General features: G+C 40.1%; 2 long non-coding RNA genes across 2 annotated transcripts in view; one reads left to right on the top strand and one right to left on the bottom strand.

Moving 5' to 3' along the window:
* The window catches only part of LOC109820309, a 39,542-nt gene extending 29,642 nt beyond the window's left edge, over positions 1-9,900 (top strand). Inside the window, exon 4 of the long non-coding RNA XR_002241800.1 lies at positions 9,501-9,900. This is a non-coding gene — a long non-coding RNA (uncharacterized LOC109820309). The remainder of the gene's footprint in view (positions 1-9,500) is intronic.
* On the bottom strand, positions 14,472-15,266 carry LOC109819459. Its single transcript, XR_002241540.1, has 3 exons — positions 15,096-15,266; positions 14,888-14,904; positions 14,472-14,519 (listed from the first exon to the last, which is right to left on the bottom strand). It is a non-coding gene; the product is annotated as an uncharacterized LOC109819459 (long non-coding RNA).

Raw genomic sequence — 15,827 nt, 5'->3', positions numbered from 1 at the left:
AAGAGGACAGGTCCTGAGGCGTGACACTTCCCTAGAAGCCTAGGGATTGTACTGGAAAGGTAGCGGGCCCTATCGCAAATGAATGATAGACTAGCAGGGTGGCACGAAGGCAGTTAGAATGGGTGGCATGCTGAGAAGTTTCAGTGGTGTGGACAGAAGCGTTGTAGTGGGCGTGAGATGATCCTGTGTGAATCCTACGGGAGACCAAGCTTTAACATCAGTCTAGATCATCCACGACAGTTGACACTTCCATACCCCCAGGGATCAAAGAGGAAGAAGCGAGTAAATAAGCACTGGAGAAATGTTTCAGGGGAGTCCTCAGGATAAGGCTATGTGACGAAGTGTCTCCTGAGGGTGGGGAGGTGAGTCTGCTCGGCCGTGTCAGGTCTGTGTGAAGAAGTCGTAGCAGACATCAACCCCAGTTGAGAGAGCGTCATCGGTAGAAAGGTGCCGCCTGTCTGCGCTCCGGCTTAGGTTGGAGCGAGTGATCGGCAAAATCACTCTGTACGGCCGGACTGGCCTCACCAGGTGTAAAACCGTGTCACCGTGGAGTCAAATGAATTGAAGAAGGGAGCAGTAGGTAGACCCGCGCAGCGTTGCGAAAGGCGTAGGAATGTGAATAGCGGATGGCGTAGACCGAGCGTAGATGGTGGGTCGTGTGAGCTCCGGGTGACATGCAGGGGCGTTCGACAGGCTATGCTGGATTCACCATGGAGTAACCAGTCCGCGGATCAATAATTGATCGCTGCACTCTAGATATCATTCGATGGCTATGAAGCTTCGCAGATCATAGAGAGCAGCGGGATACCTGGTGACTAAATGTACCGTTAAAATGGAGGCGAACCTTGCCGAAGACATTGCACTAGACATTCGACAAGGCTGTGATGTGATCATAATTTACCTTGCGTGTGTGGAGAGACCAAAGATTAGTAGCCAGCTGTCAGAAGAGGATTACTCCAGATGTTAAGAAAGAACGGAGACTGTACTGAGTATCTTCGAGACGAAGGTACCAGGATTCAGACATAGCTCCACCCGCTAGGAAGCGGATAGGAGTGTATGAAAAAGCTCCGGCAAAGCAGAACGGGGGATAACTCGGAGAGATTGATAGATATATAATTAATATATAATAATATAATATTACATTAGTAATTATGATGGCGGTGGAAGACGTGTAGCCGCCACTGAAGAGTCCAGCAGGGGAGTGAGGATTGAGCAGGCAAGCCCGGGAGTATTGGAGGAAGCTGGGCGAAGGGTATGTTCAGCAGATGTAGCGTATGTGGCGTTGATTGGATTGATGGCAGGCCGAATGACGTTGGACGTGATGCTGCGGAGGGTAACTGAGGGTGATGCACGGGATCTCATTTATGTGATATGAGTGGTTCATGTGGTTGGTGATGGAAATTGAGTGACCATAATTAACTGCATAGAGTGTGGACAAAACCTCCGCATGCACGTCAACGTGAGGGGAGCTGGCCGTACCGATTACCGGTGAGGAAGCGGTTCATCTAAGCATGCGTATATTGTCTAAATTTCCTGTGGCCGTCAATGAGTTGAACGTAAATATACTTACTAGATAAGGTCGTAATTGAGAGGTTGAAGCTCTGAGACTGTGCTATGTGAGTGGGGAATACAGAGGCGTTGACCATGTGGGACGGAATTAGGCGTACCCGGCGTACACGTGTAGGTGTGTGAGTAGGTTGTAGGAGTTGGACTTAATCACCCAGCGTTCAACGTGTAGTTGATGGCGCATACCGGTAGCTTACGGAGAGAGTGTGGGCGAGCACTGAGAAAATTGTACCGTGAATGCCTAGCTTGTGTCACTGAAGGCTTAACCTCCCGTGGTGCTGGACCGTTAATACGAGCTACATTATACCTATAATTAGAATGTGGAATTCTCTAGTGACTTCGTGCTACTCTAGACTTTCGAATTGAACGTAGTGTACTAGTCGCTCATCAGGGGTAGGGGAAGATGACTTAGCCCAAGCAACGATTTATAGACGAGTAATACCGTGATCCCGTATGGAGGGCACTCGTGAGAAGATAAACTACACCCAGACGGTGTGTGCTGTTGTGGCGGGATCGCTACGGAGAAAGACTAAACCCGGCTCGAGCAGGTATGGCTTATGGCAAGTGCACCTCCTGAATGTGTGCGGAGTGAATACTCAGAGTAGGAAATGCCCCATGGGGAGCAAATGATGTGGTGGGCGAGTAATAACAACTTACCCACAAGGTCGGTTGAACCTACTTAATACCCTGGGAAGCGGAGGGTGCGGTAACGGTGTAAAGAAGCGAACGGAGCGCGGTATAAATATAATAAGCTTAGATAGAGTAGGAAATGTCAGGACTAGACTTCCTGCTTGAGGTGGCAGGATAGACGACCCCTAGTAAGATCGAACCTACTGTATATCGTCTACGGAAAAAGACGTAACCGGCAGACGTCTGGTGGGAGGCACAGACGATGCCGGGTGCGATGCGGATGAAACTGCCGAGTGAGGAATGCCAAGAGAGTCTGATAGGATGAGGCTTATATTAGATAAATGAGGGTGTGGCAGAATATGGGTAAGAAAGAAGGCTATATCGTATGCCCGAGCGTTCTGTGAGAGGGTGGAAGGCGAAGCCCGAATACAAGAAGCGAAGAGTTATATTCAGCCATGTGAGTGGAAAGGAAGGAAGGAGATGTGCTGATGCCAGGCGCAAGAAGAAACTTAGAAAGGGGCGAGTCGCCACGCCGAGGGGAAGCGGGAAAAAGCCGAGATAATACCGTACCGTATGAGCGATTGGTGATCTGAAGCTGAAATGAGTGGGTGTGGATTCGACATGTGAATAGTTTCAACGGGGGTATAACATGTGAGAAGGCTTAACCAAGGAGAAAAAGAAGGAGGCGTCGGTGATCGAAAGGGGACTGCGAAGGCAAGTGCGCGGATTCTGGAAAGAGGCCAAGAGGGGCCAGAAAGACACTGGGGGGAGGCACGGTGAAGGGAAATGATCAGGGAGCCGCGATGTGGGGGGTGAAAACAGAATTGGGGTGACTCTGTAGAAGAGCAAGTATTGGAATATGCTGCAAAGCGAACTGCCGTGTGGGGGATGAAAGGGTATGGGAATCGGACTAGGGAGATCTGACTGGGTCAGGAACTCCATATGTGCTTGAAGGGCCGCCCTCTGAGGAGGCAGCGAGAGGCGCGTGGAGTGACCAGTCTAGCACAACGTTCCGGCTTCAGGGGGAGGGCAGAATTTACCTGGTCTCGTGTGGAGGTGAAGGATGAGCGGGCGCAGAGCAGCGAGGAACCAGATCGCCGGCCGGGAACTGCGCTGGCGACTCTGGGAGTAAAAGCCCTAGATACTGCTGGCGTGTGTGAGAAAACGCAAGGTGGGGAGCCGTTCAAAGCGGGGGCATCCAACATGGCGAGGTTGCGTTCGAGACATTGTGCGGAGTTGATGGGGTCGTCGTCGCAGCTGGTGCGAGATGATCGAAGGGATGGGGAGTGGGAGGTCCAAGTTGGGAACACAGCGCACATCCGCGTGAGACAAACGAATGTAGGGGGTGGCCCCGGTGATCGGCCTGCTGTGCGGCAAGGGGGGCGAGAGTGGGGCGATAAGGTGCCAGGAGTGGCGCACCGAGTAGTCGGCCCAAGCTCGTGTATGTGGTGCTTGTCACGAGCTATAGATCTTAAGAGCGTCGGGGGAAAGCGCGCGCAGGAATCCAGTCGCAGCGGGAGAATAAGCGGGGACGAGAACAGCGTGAAGGGTGAACTGGCACAAACCGGACGAAGGCGGGTAGAACGGGGACCGGAGCAGGAAGGATGCTGTCTGCCACGCTGTGCGGGAGTAGTGACAGAGGTGGATGAAATGTGTGATACGTGTGCGTCGGCACGTTCGCAGAGCGAATCGCTCAGCCCACTGGGTGTGAAAAGTGGAAGTCCGGGATGGCGGAGAAGTTGAAGCGAGTCACTGGGATGAAGGGGGAAAAAGAGCGACCAACAAGGCATACCCCAGGCGGCGAACCGGCCAAGACCGGTGGTGAGTGGCCGGGTGGGAAACGCTTCCGGGGGTGCGTTGCATTAGAATGGGCAGGTATGGACAAGCAGACACGCTCGGGCGTATTCGCATTTGCGGCCACAACATGGGGCCAAAATATCCCATTCGTCCTGGAGCGATCACAGGGTGGCCGCCGGGCTGATGCGCACCACATCCTCCTGTGGCGTCCTGAAGAACGGCTGTCTGCTTCGGTGGTGTTCGAAAGGCAAGTCGGAGTAACAAACACGTGCCCTCTACGGTAGAAGTAGGCGTCTCGGGATGTAGAGTAAAGAATCGGGCGGGCCTGCGACGGAGGATCCGTCTACAGCTCGCGGGCAAAATACTAGATGGGACGCTAGTTCAATTAGTGAGGAAAAACACCAAGCTGACTTTCAGACCGAATGGAGTGGAATGCACCTCCGGGGTGCGTTATGTGTCATCAGATCGCTTGCAATTAGCCATATTCTGTAGTATGGGGTGAGGGCAGAGGGAATGCGTCCTAGTGTGACGATTGTAGAGTGCAGATGTCAGAAATAGAAGCGCCGCCGGCATAGTATGAGTAAGACTCGAGTGAGCTTAGCAGTGCATCCGAAGAACGGTCTGTGAGAACTGAGGGATGTATAAAAAATGTGCTTTCACTAAATAAGATAGTTTGTGTCCACTATGTGGGATAGGACCGCCCTCGATGGTGATGGACGGGATCGGCTGGATGCTAAGGGTGCGGACTCATACTCTTATGCTAGGAGGTACTGGTATATGTGACTGATATATCAATGGGAATCGTCCCCCAAAAAACTTGTCGAAGTCACATATAAGTAAGTCGACCCCATGACGTTACACCTGGCCTGAACGGTAAGTCCAATGGAGAATGGACTGCATGTGAAACGCTGGCGACATAGAGTTGCGAACATGGATCTGACATGCAGGGAAGAAAGCACGATGCAGCACATGCAGCCCGGGCGCGAAAACTAAGACAACTGACAATCTAATTATACTCCGATAGGTAGATTAGGTAGGTAGTGAAATCATAGCCTTTGGGGGATATGCCCGAAGTTAACTTAGACCCTTCACGAAGCACCATCGGAAGTATTATTATAGGTGCCAGACTGGAGGTTTAGTTGCTCAGAGTGGGAGATAACCGATGTGAGGTGGTCAAATCATTTAGTAGGCAGCAATAGATACACATGTACTGAGTGTGCGGTATCCGGTGGTGGGGGTGGCCCGCCCAAGAGCACAAAGCGCTGTGGCCGGAATTCGACGGCGGCTAAGGTGTAAGGGCAAAGCAGAGGGGGTACAAGCAGAAGGGTCCCACGTGCGCTAAAACCGGCCTAAATTATCTTTATGATGTGCTAGGTGGCCAATATAAATAAGGCGATTTATGCTCCTTAAATGATAAATGAACTCCGTAGGAGGTATAACGTGTAAGTGAAATTGAAATCGTGTAAATGTTCTAAAATGAACCTTAATTTAATAACATATATTAAAATATCTACTGTATAATAACATATATTAATCATTTATAATAACATGTATATTATGTATATATTAATAATATCATGTATTAACACACATATATTAATATTACATTTAGTATAAGTATGTAATATACTATTAATTATATTAATAACAATCATATAATAGTCCTATATATATATAATATACTATTATATAATATACTATTATATATATATTAATAACATATATTATTATAATGTAATAATATTTTAATAACATATATTAATATATTAATAACATACATTAATAATATTATATAATAATTATGTAATATATTATTATATAATATTAATTAGTAATTATAGTATAACATATTTATTATAATATTATATAATATTTTAATAATATATTACTATATAAAATATTATTATAGTTATTATATATAAAGTAAAATATTATACTATTTTATACAGTACATTATATACTATAATATTATATTATAATATATTATTAGAGTATTACATTAAATACATTGTTCATATATTATATCAATTATTATATAATGTAGGATACTAATATAATATAATATAATATAATAATTAATAATATTAATTAGTAATTATAGTATAACATATTATATTCTTGTATAAATAAAATAATGTATTATATTAAATATTATATTAAATATATTAATCTTATATTATATTAACTATTATGTAGTATAGCATGCTAATATAATGTAATATAATATAATATAATATCATAATTAATAATATTGTCAGAAATTATAGTACACCATATTATATTTTAATATAAATTAAAATAATGTTTATATTATAATAATATACTAAATAATATATTAAACTAATTGGATAAGTTAATTTAAAAGTAATTAATAGATAAAATTGTTTTTTAATAAGGTGTCACATCATCAATTATCTCACATGAATTGTCAAATCAAATGCTCAAATTGTCTGATTATCCCACTTTGCTCCACTCAAAAATATCCCAAAGAGATAAAATTGATTCATTGGAATAACTTTCCTACTTAGTCCCAATTTGTCCCAACCAATAACATTTCTTTTGTGCTAGGGATGAGGATGAGTTTCGAAGATATCTCACGTATTAAGTTGGATTTCTTTTATTATCAAAGTATTATGCTGGATGTCTAATAGAAGTGAAATTTTATAAAATTAAGATATACAGTATTACAAAAGATAGAATAGTATAAACTAAATCAATTTAAGATCCTATCTATGGCAAACCTCTATCTCCTAAACTACCCAGCTAAAAGCCCCCAAGGAGGAATAAAAAAATAGATTTCTGTTAAAATTTGACACCCGCTAAATACATAATACTGCTGCTGCCACCACGAAGGGAAAAAGGGAAAGGTAAAATCAAGCTTATTTTAAAATTTAGTACTCCGAAAATATATAGAATATTAAAAGACGTAGAATTCTATAACTAAATTAAGTTTAGGATTATATCTTTTTAAAATATCGTTAAAATATCACGACAAAAAAAGTACTCATTAACAACGTTTAAAATCACACCTAACTACATTTTAAAAACATTATTATAACAATTCTCAATGTATGATACAAGTGTTGAAAGGGAGAGTGTAGTTAAGAGCATTTCCAACAGCTTCTCCATTTTATTGGTATTCTCACTTTTGAAAAATTTTAGACTTTTTTTGGTCCAACAGATTCTCCATCTCATTCCCCAAAATAGGGATGGAGGAGAAAAATAGGAATCTTCCCCAAATCTGGGGCATTCTTTAAATATTTGGGGAAAGCTTTGTCATAAATGTAGCACGTTCTTCAAAACGGGATGGATGAGAAAATAAATATAAAATAAAATCTGTAATTATAAAAAAAGCCATGGGGGCAGTTCCAATGCATAAGAGCATCCCAAAATAGGGATGTAGAATATTTTTATTATTCCAATGCATAAGAGCATCCCAAAATAGGGATGTAGAATATTTTTATTATTGTAATAAATGCAGGATTCTTCAAAATGGGGAAGCTGTTGGAGTTGGAGCAAAAATAATTTAGAGAATATGACTTTTGTTTCCCTATTTTGAAGAATATTTTAGAAAAACTGTTGGAGATAGCAATTGCCAACATTTTTTCACAAGCATTGGCAATTGCCAACGTTTGCAAAAAAAACGTTGGCAATTACCAACGTTTGCAAAAGTGTTCGCATCAATTACCAACGTTGGGCAAGAAAACGTTGGTAATTGATGCCAACGTTTGTGAAGAATACGCATTTAATTAGACATTTTGATGAACGCACATTATTTCTTGGCCTAAATTTCAACGGAAATGAGTCTGACGCGTATCACAAAAAGAAATTGCAGGAGCAGAAAATATTAGTACTTAATTAAGAGTAATAGATAGGGGTGCTAAACCGTATCCGTATCCGGGGAAATATCCGTAACCGTATCCGTTAGGATACGGATATGGTTACTCAAATCTATAAATATCCGTAACCGTATCCGTTAGGATACGGATATGGTTACTCAAATCTATAACCGATAGGATATGGTTAGGTTTTATAGTGAAATATCGTATCCGTATCCAAAATATCCGAATACATATTAGTCATACTCTTACGATAGTTTCGATTCTTAGATTATGGATTTGTGGTTAATTTTGATGATCAAGATGTCTAATCTTAACTTTTCAGATATAATAAATATATAAACGAACTCTTTTGTATCACATGAACTATGTTTTTCTCAATACTATCTAGCTTTCTCATATCCGTTTTGTATCTGCATACATATTCGCTTATATATCCGCATGTATAACCGTAACCGTATCCGATTTTAGCGGATATGGATATGAATTTTTCTTACCGAGGTATATCCGTATCCGTAACCGTATCCGAGATGAGTAAGCGGATATGAATATGGTAGGCATCATATCCGAACCGTATCTGGACCGAATGCACCCCTAGTAATAGACCTTATCCTAGTTTCAACTCAATACAACACTGCACAAGAAACCAGAATTCAAGCATCTTAGTACAAAAAAAGTATGTGACTCATCTTAGCACAAACTCGTCAAAGTCTATGACTCATCTCTAAACACTAAACGCTTCTTGAAAGCGCTTTAAAAACTAGATTAAAAAACTACAAGCATTTACACATAAAGGAAGTTCTCCAAAAGTTTCAGCATAGCTTATTCTGGAAAATTGTTTGGCACAACTCTTCCTCATTGAAAAGGAGCCTATTAGAAGCCATGGACTTGAAAGCAGGCCTTTGCACTTGTACCTGACAAAAGGCCAGTGTTCAGTTATGTTTATGTGGGATCATGCTAAATGTGTGAGTGAAATAATTCAGATAATTTATCTATACAGTCCCAAATATTAAAAGAGTGATGGTGCAAAGGATAAAAATTTGGGAAAATCCTCTTTTAACCCAAAGTTTTACCCCCACTTATTTAAAAACCCATCCACTTTTCTAAACATCAATAAACTCATTGTACCTATATGACTTATATTTAAACCCAATGTCTATTATACCTCTCTAACTTTATACTGTATTTTTCCCAAAATTGAAAAACCCATTATTGCACTTTCTCTCTTCTTCTCTCTTTCTCTCTTCTTCTAATCACCGCTAACAGCAGAGCATCAATGGCGATAATGGAAGGAGAAAATGGCGGGCCACTCTTCCACTTCACCAACCCTTAATTTGGTACACATCTTCAATTACTCTCTCCTTCTCTCCCTCCTCCATTAATTTCCCCTCTCTTCTTGAGAAATCTCTCTCCTCCATTAATATTTCTCCTCATAGTAGACACTAATCCTACATCAATAGCTTGTTAACATTTTAAAATTTTGGATTTTCCAATACTGTATGTTTTCCAATACTATATGTTAACTTTTAAAATTTTAGGTTTTTTTGGCAATAGCTTGTTAAAGATGTCTTGTTCTTATAAATTAATGGATTCTTATCAAGCTTATGCTTCAGAAAATGATATGTGCATAACAATTTTGCTCATATATATCTATGTTTTGGTGACTAGGTTGATGTATAGAAGGTGTTTGATGGAATGACAAAAGGGATATAGTTATTTGGACCACAACGATTAGCGGTTATGCCATATTGCTATTGGTTGAGGAGGCAATAGAGGTGTTTGATGAAATGTCCAAGAGAAGTTTGGTTTTGTGGACCGCCATGATCTTAGCCCATCGGTATGCCTTCCTACGCCCTCCGGATGCACCTCACCATTTTCTATTGTCGTCAACACCTAACGTAATGCACAGCTACCGCTCAATCAGAAACCATTCGTCAATGCACACTAACTTTTCAATCAAATACATGAGAGAATCTCCCACTCTTTGCATTCAATCAGATCTTCGCATTGCTGTCACACTGCAACCTAAACGGCAAATCAACTACAGCCTGCAATATGATGTACCAAGTAGTATCCAATGTATCGTATTGTATGAAATTTTCTATATTATGTATATAAAGATGACTTTTGTGTATATTGTATCAAATACACTATCCAATGTATCATGTTGTATAAAATTTTCTATTAGAAATTTATCAGTGTATCTAGTAGAAATGTATACAACGTTTCGATAGTGGTGATTTTGGATTATTTCCATAGTGTCTTCATGGATTAATTTCATTCAATGTTATGTGCAAGTGATAATTGTATGAGAAGTGATAATCTGTAATGAACTTGATAAGCACTGAGCAAGTTGTATTGGCTACTCAGTTTGTGTATATTAATCAGTTTTTTTAGGCCATGCAACACTCGATGACCTACATTATGTATCGCGTGACCAATTATCCACCTCGGTGAAAAAAACTGATTTGGTTTTAGACAACTTAAGGTGCAGAATTTCCAGAGAGCATAAGGTGCTATACTTTGCCAATAAGGTGCTATACTTTGCCAATAAAGTGTTATACTTTACCATATAATGCTATACTTTGGCCATAAGGTGCTATACTTTCTCATAAAATGCTATACTTTGCCAAAATCTTCAAAATTACGCGAGGACCTCCCGTCACCGTGGATGATTGGTCAATAAACATGTAATGTAGGTCATCGAGTGTTTGCGTTGCGATAAAAAAAACTGATTTGGTTTTAGACAACTTAAGGTGCAGAATTTTCAGAGAGCATAAGGTGCTATACTTTGTCAATAAGGTGCTATACTTTGCCAATAAAGTGTTATACTTTGCCATATAGTGCTATACTTTGGCCAAAAAGGTGCTATACTTTCCCATAAATTGCTATACTTTTCCAAAAGCTTTAAAATTGTGCGAGGACGCCCTGTCGTGGTGGATGATTGGCCAATAAACACGTAACATAGGCCATCGAGTGTTTGCGTTGCGGTGAAAAAAACTGATTTGGTTTTAGACAACTTAAAGTGCAGAGTTTCCAGAGAGCATAAGGTGCTATACTTTACCAATAAGGTGATATACTTTGCCAATAAAGTGCTATATTTTTCCATATAGTGCTATACTTTGGTCATAAGGTGCTATACTTTCCCATAAAATGCTATACTTTGCCAAAAGCTTCAAAATTGCGCGAGGACCTCCCGTCACGGTGGATGATTGGTCAATAAACACGTAACGTAGGCCATCGAGTGTTTGCGTTGCGGTGAAAAATAATAATTTGGTTTTAGACAACTTAAGGTGCAGAATTTTCAGAGAGCATAAGGTGCTATACTTTGCTAATAAGGTGCTATACTTTGCTAATAAAGTGCTATACTTTACCATATAGTGCTATACTTTGGCCATAAGGTACTATACTTTCCCATAAAGTGTTATACTTTGCCAAAAGCTTCAAAATTGCGCGAGGACCTCCCGTCGCGGTGGATGATTGGTCAATAAACACGTAACGTAAGTCATCGAGTGTTTGCATTGCGGTGAAAAAAAACTGATTTGGTTTTAGACAACTTAAGGTGCAGAATTTCCAGAGAGTATAAGGCGCTATACTTTGCCAATAAGGTGCTATACTTTGTCAATAAAGTGTTATATTTTACCATATAGTGCTATACTTTGGCCATACTGTGCTATACTTTCCCATAAAGTGCTATACTTTGCCAAAAGCTTCAAAATTGCGCGAGGACCTCCCGTCGCGGTGGATGATTGGTCAATAAATACGTAACGTAGGTCATCGAGTGTTTGCGTTGCGGTGAAAAAAACTAATTTGGTTTTAGACAACTTAAGGTGCAGAATTTTTAGAGAGCATAAGGCGCTATACTTTGCCAATAAGGTGTTATACTTTGTCAATAAAGTACTATACTTTACCATATAGTGCTATACTTTGGTCATAAGGTGCTATACTTTCCCATAAAGTGCTATACTTTGCCAAAAGCTTCAAAATTACGCGAGGACCTCCCGTCACGGTGGATGATTGGTCAATAAATACGTAACGTAGGTCATCGAGTGTTTGTGTTGCGGTGAAAAAAACTGATTTGGTTTTAGATAACTTAAGGTGCAGAATTTCCAGAGAGCATAATGTGCTATACTTTGCCAATAAGGTGCTATACTTTGCCAATTAAGTGCTATACTTTGCATATAGTGCTATACTTTGGTCATAAGGTGCTATATTTTCCCATAAAGTGCTATACTTTGCCAAAATCTTCAAAATTATGCGAGGACCTCCCGTCACGATGGATGATTGGTCAATAAACATGTAACGTAGGTCATCGAGTGTTTGCGTTGCGGTGTAAAAACTGATTTGGTTTTAGACAACTTAAGGTGCAGAATTTTCAGAGAGCATAAGGTTCTATACTTTACCAATAAGGTGTTATACTTTGCCAATAAAGTTTCTATACTTTGCCATATAGTGCTATACTTTGGTTATAAGGTGCTATACTTTCCCATAAAGTACTATACTTTGCCAAAAGCTTCAAAATTGGGCGAGAACCCCCCATCACGGTGGATGATTGGTCAATAAATACGTAACGTAGGTTATCGAGTGTTTGCGTTGCGGTGAAAAAAACTGATTTGGTTTTAGACAACTTAAGGTGCAGAATTTTCAGAGAGCATAAGATGCTATACTTTGCCAATAAGGTGCTATTCTTTGCCAATTAAGTGTTATACTTTACCATATAGTGCTATACTTTAGTCATAAGGTGCTATACTTTCCCATAAAGTGCTATACTTTCCCATAAAGTGCTATACTTTACCAAAAGCTTCAAAATTGTGCGAGGACCCCCTGTCACAGTGGATGATTGGTCAATAAACACGTAACATAGGTCATCGAGTGTTTGCGTTGCGGTGATAAAAACTGATTTGGTTTTAGACAACTTAAGGTGCAGAATTTTCAGAGAGCATAAGGCGCTATACTTTGCTAATAAGGTGCTATACTTTGTCAATAAAGTACTATACTTTACCACATAGTGCTATACTTTGGCCATAAGGTGCTATACTTTCCCATAAAGTGCTATACTGTGCCAAAAGCTTCAAAATTACGCGAGGACCTCCCGTCACGGTGGATGATTGGTCAATAAATACGTAACGTAGGTCATCGAGTGTTTGTGTTGCGGTGAAAAAAACTGATTTGGTTTTAGACAACTTAAGATGCAGAATTTTCAGAGAGCATAAGGTACTATACTTTGCCAATAAGGTGCTATACTTTGCCAATAAAGTGCTATACTTTACCATATAGTACTATACTTTGGCCATAAGGTGCTATACTTTCCCATAAAGTGCTATACTTTGCCAAAAGCTTCAAAATTGCGCGAGGACCTCCCGTCGAGGTGGATAATTAGTCAGGCGACACATAACGTAGGTCAAAGCTTCAAAATTGCGCGAGGACCTCCCGTCGAGGTGGATAATTAGTCAGGCGACACATAACGTAGGTCATCGAGTGTTTGCATGGCCCTAAAAAAAACTAATTTGGTTTATCGCAATAAGTTTCTAAATTTTTAGAGACCATAAGGTGCTATACTTTATCGATAAGGTGCTATACTATTGCCATAAGATGCTATACTTTGTCATAAGGTCTTATACTTTATCAATAAGCTGCTATACTTTCTCATAAAGTGTTATACTTTGCCAAAAGCTGGAAAATTGAGCGAGGACCCATCGTCGAGGTGGATAATTGGTCACGCGACACATAACGTAGATCCTTGAGTGTTTGCATGGCCCTAAAAAAACTAATTTGGTTTATCGTAACGCAATAAGTTGTAGGTCATCCAGAGACCATAAGGTGCTATACTTTATCGATAATGTGCTATACTATTGTCATAAGGTGCTATACTTTGCCATAAGGGGCTATACTTTATCAATAAGCTGCTATACTTTCCTATAAAGTACTATACTTTGCCAAAAGCTAGAAAATTGAGCGAGGACCCCTCGTCGAGGTGGATAATTTGTCACGCGACACATGACGTAGGTGAATATAATATATCTCTTTTTCTATATAACAACATCAACTCTTATACGTAAAACATGACCTCTGAAAAAACTAAACCTCATACACATGAGACATATATAAATGTTGCGCACCAACCAAATTAATATCGTAAAATTATCCAATAGCACTAGTTTTGGAATAGAACAATACCATGAGCTATGAATGTACACATTTGATACAAAATACAAGATCTGAAACACATTTCATAGACATATAACCACTGGTGGCCCTTATAATATGCTTCAAAAAAATAACTGATTACAACATTTCATAGACATATAACCACTCGTGGCCCTTATAACATTATCGTATCAAATATCCGAAGCAAGCAATGAGCAACTGCTGACATGTTTACACTTCTAGATGAGGCGCTTCAGAGTTTACTACTTTAAGGCTATCCATGCTATCCAATTTCTAATTATTCCTCAATAAAGAAACATGTTTTCATACTCAATCCACATTCGGTTCTGAAACCAATGTATTCATGATTACAACATGCACAATAATTACAATATTTTCTAGTAGATTTTTTGATTTCTCCGAGACAAATGCAATCGCAATCTTCCCTTCTAGAAGTTCATATCCTGATGAATGAATGAATGTGTGCCATTAATGATGGAATATATGTATCCCATCATGAAAATGTTGCAATCTACGCTCCTGCACAAACAAATGCTACAATTAATGATTGCATGATAAGAAAATTTTATTAACTATCAATTCTAACTTATCGTGCATTTCCAAAGCAAAATACATGAAAGTAATATCGAGAAACGCTAGCATAAGAGGCTTCATACCACTTTCAAAGGAATCATCTATAAGCTTTTATGCAATATCAATTCTATCTTATCGTGCATTTCCAAATCAAAATACATGAAAGTAATATTGATTTTGATGTCGTATTGCTTCAAATTATCAAAACCCACAAGAACAATAAGAATCTGAAGGACCACCAAGCAATAAGAAAATTAGAATTTTTATGTTGCAACTCGTCACCATTCCCAACACCAACAAGTAAGAATAATCACCTTGTAACTCTGTACGCCTGCAAAAAGAGGGTGGATTTTCACATCAATCATCAACTCCAAGGAAAATTGTATTCATAAATGCAAGTAAGAAGTATAGTTCTAATTTTAAAACATATTGTCCAGAGAGGAACCACAGTTATGTAAGTCATGGTCGATATCTCATGAATGTACAGATCTTATGAGCAATTGAGCATCAAGTAAAGGTTACCTTCACTTTTTCCAATAGTTTTTTGGCATCAGCATTCTTTTTGAAGAGATCACGAACAGGCTGCAAGTTGCAGGTTCATGAGATTTTAGAATGACAGAACAATAAATTAGAATTTGAGTAACCAACAATCATCAAAATCAAATATTGATAAGAGAGAACACTAAGCGTAAATTCAACGAACAGGTGGTGGGCAAAGAGTTAAACTAACCTGACTTGCAATAGAGAACAATATAACCCACCTCCTTCTGCCGAACTCACTTCCTTTGATCGCCAAGGATCCTCACCATCGTCGCCGGCTTATACGAAAGCTGCTCCTTACAAAGCCAGACGATCTTCGACCTCCGCCATTACTTCGGATGCTCCTCAAGCTCCATCCACTGGCGACAACGACAAGTGCTTCGGGTCCTTGTCTGCCGCTGTAGGCGTCAAAAAATGCTGAAAGATATCCAAATACAGCTCAAGAGGAAATCATCCAAAAAGGCAAAAGAACACAAGTATAGACTGTCTCACAGGCGAGACAGTCTTTACTGTCTCACCTGGCGAGACAGTCTTTACTGTCTCGCCCGGCGAGACAGACTTTTACTGTCTCGCCCAGGCGAGACAGTTTTCACTGTCTCGCCCCCGCGAGACAGTTTTCACTGTCTCGCCCCTTCCTGTCTCGCACACGAGACAGTTATCAGTGGTTCAAGAAACTGTTTTGCAACTGTCGACACGTGGCCACTAACTGTCTCG

This window comes from Asparagus officinalis, chromosome 8 (genome assembly GCF_001876935.1).
Source record: "Asparagus officinalis chromosome 8, Aspof.V1, whole genome shotgun sequence".
Taxonomy (NCBI): Eukaryota; Viridiplantae; Streptophyta; class Magnoliopsida; order Asparagales; family Asparagaceae; genus Asparagus; species Asparagus officinalis.
Note: the sequence above shows the minus strand (reverse complement) of the source record. Positions and strands in the feature narration are given on the sequence as shown.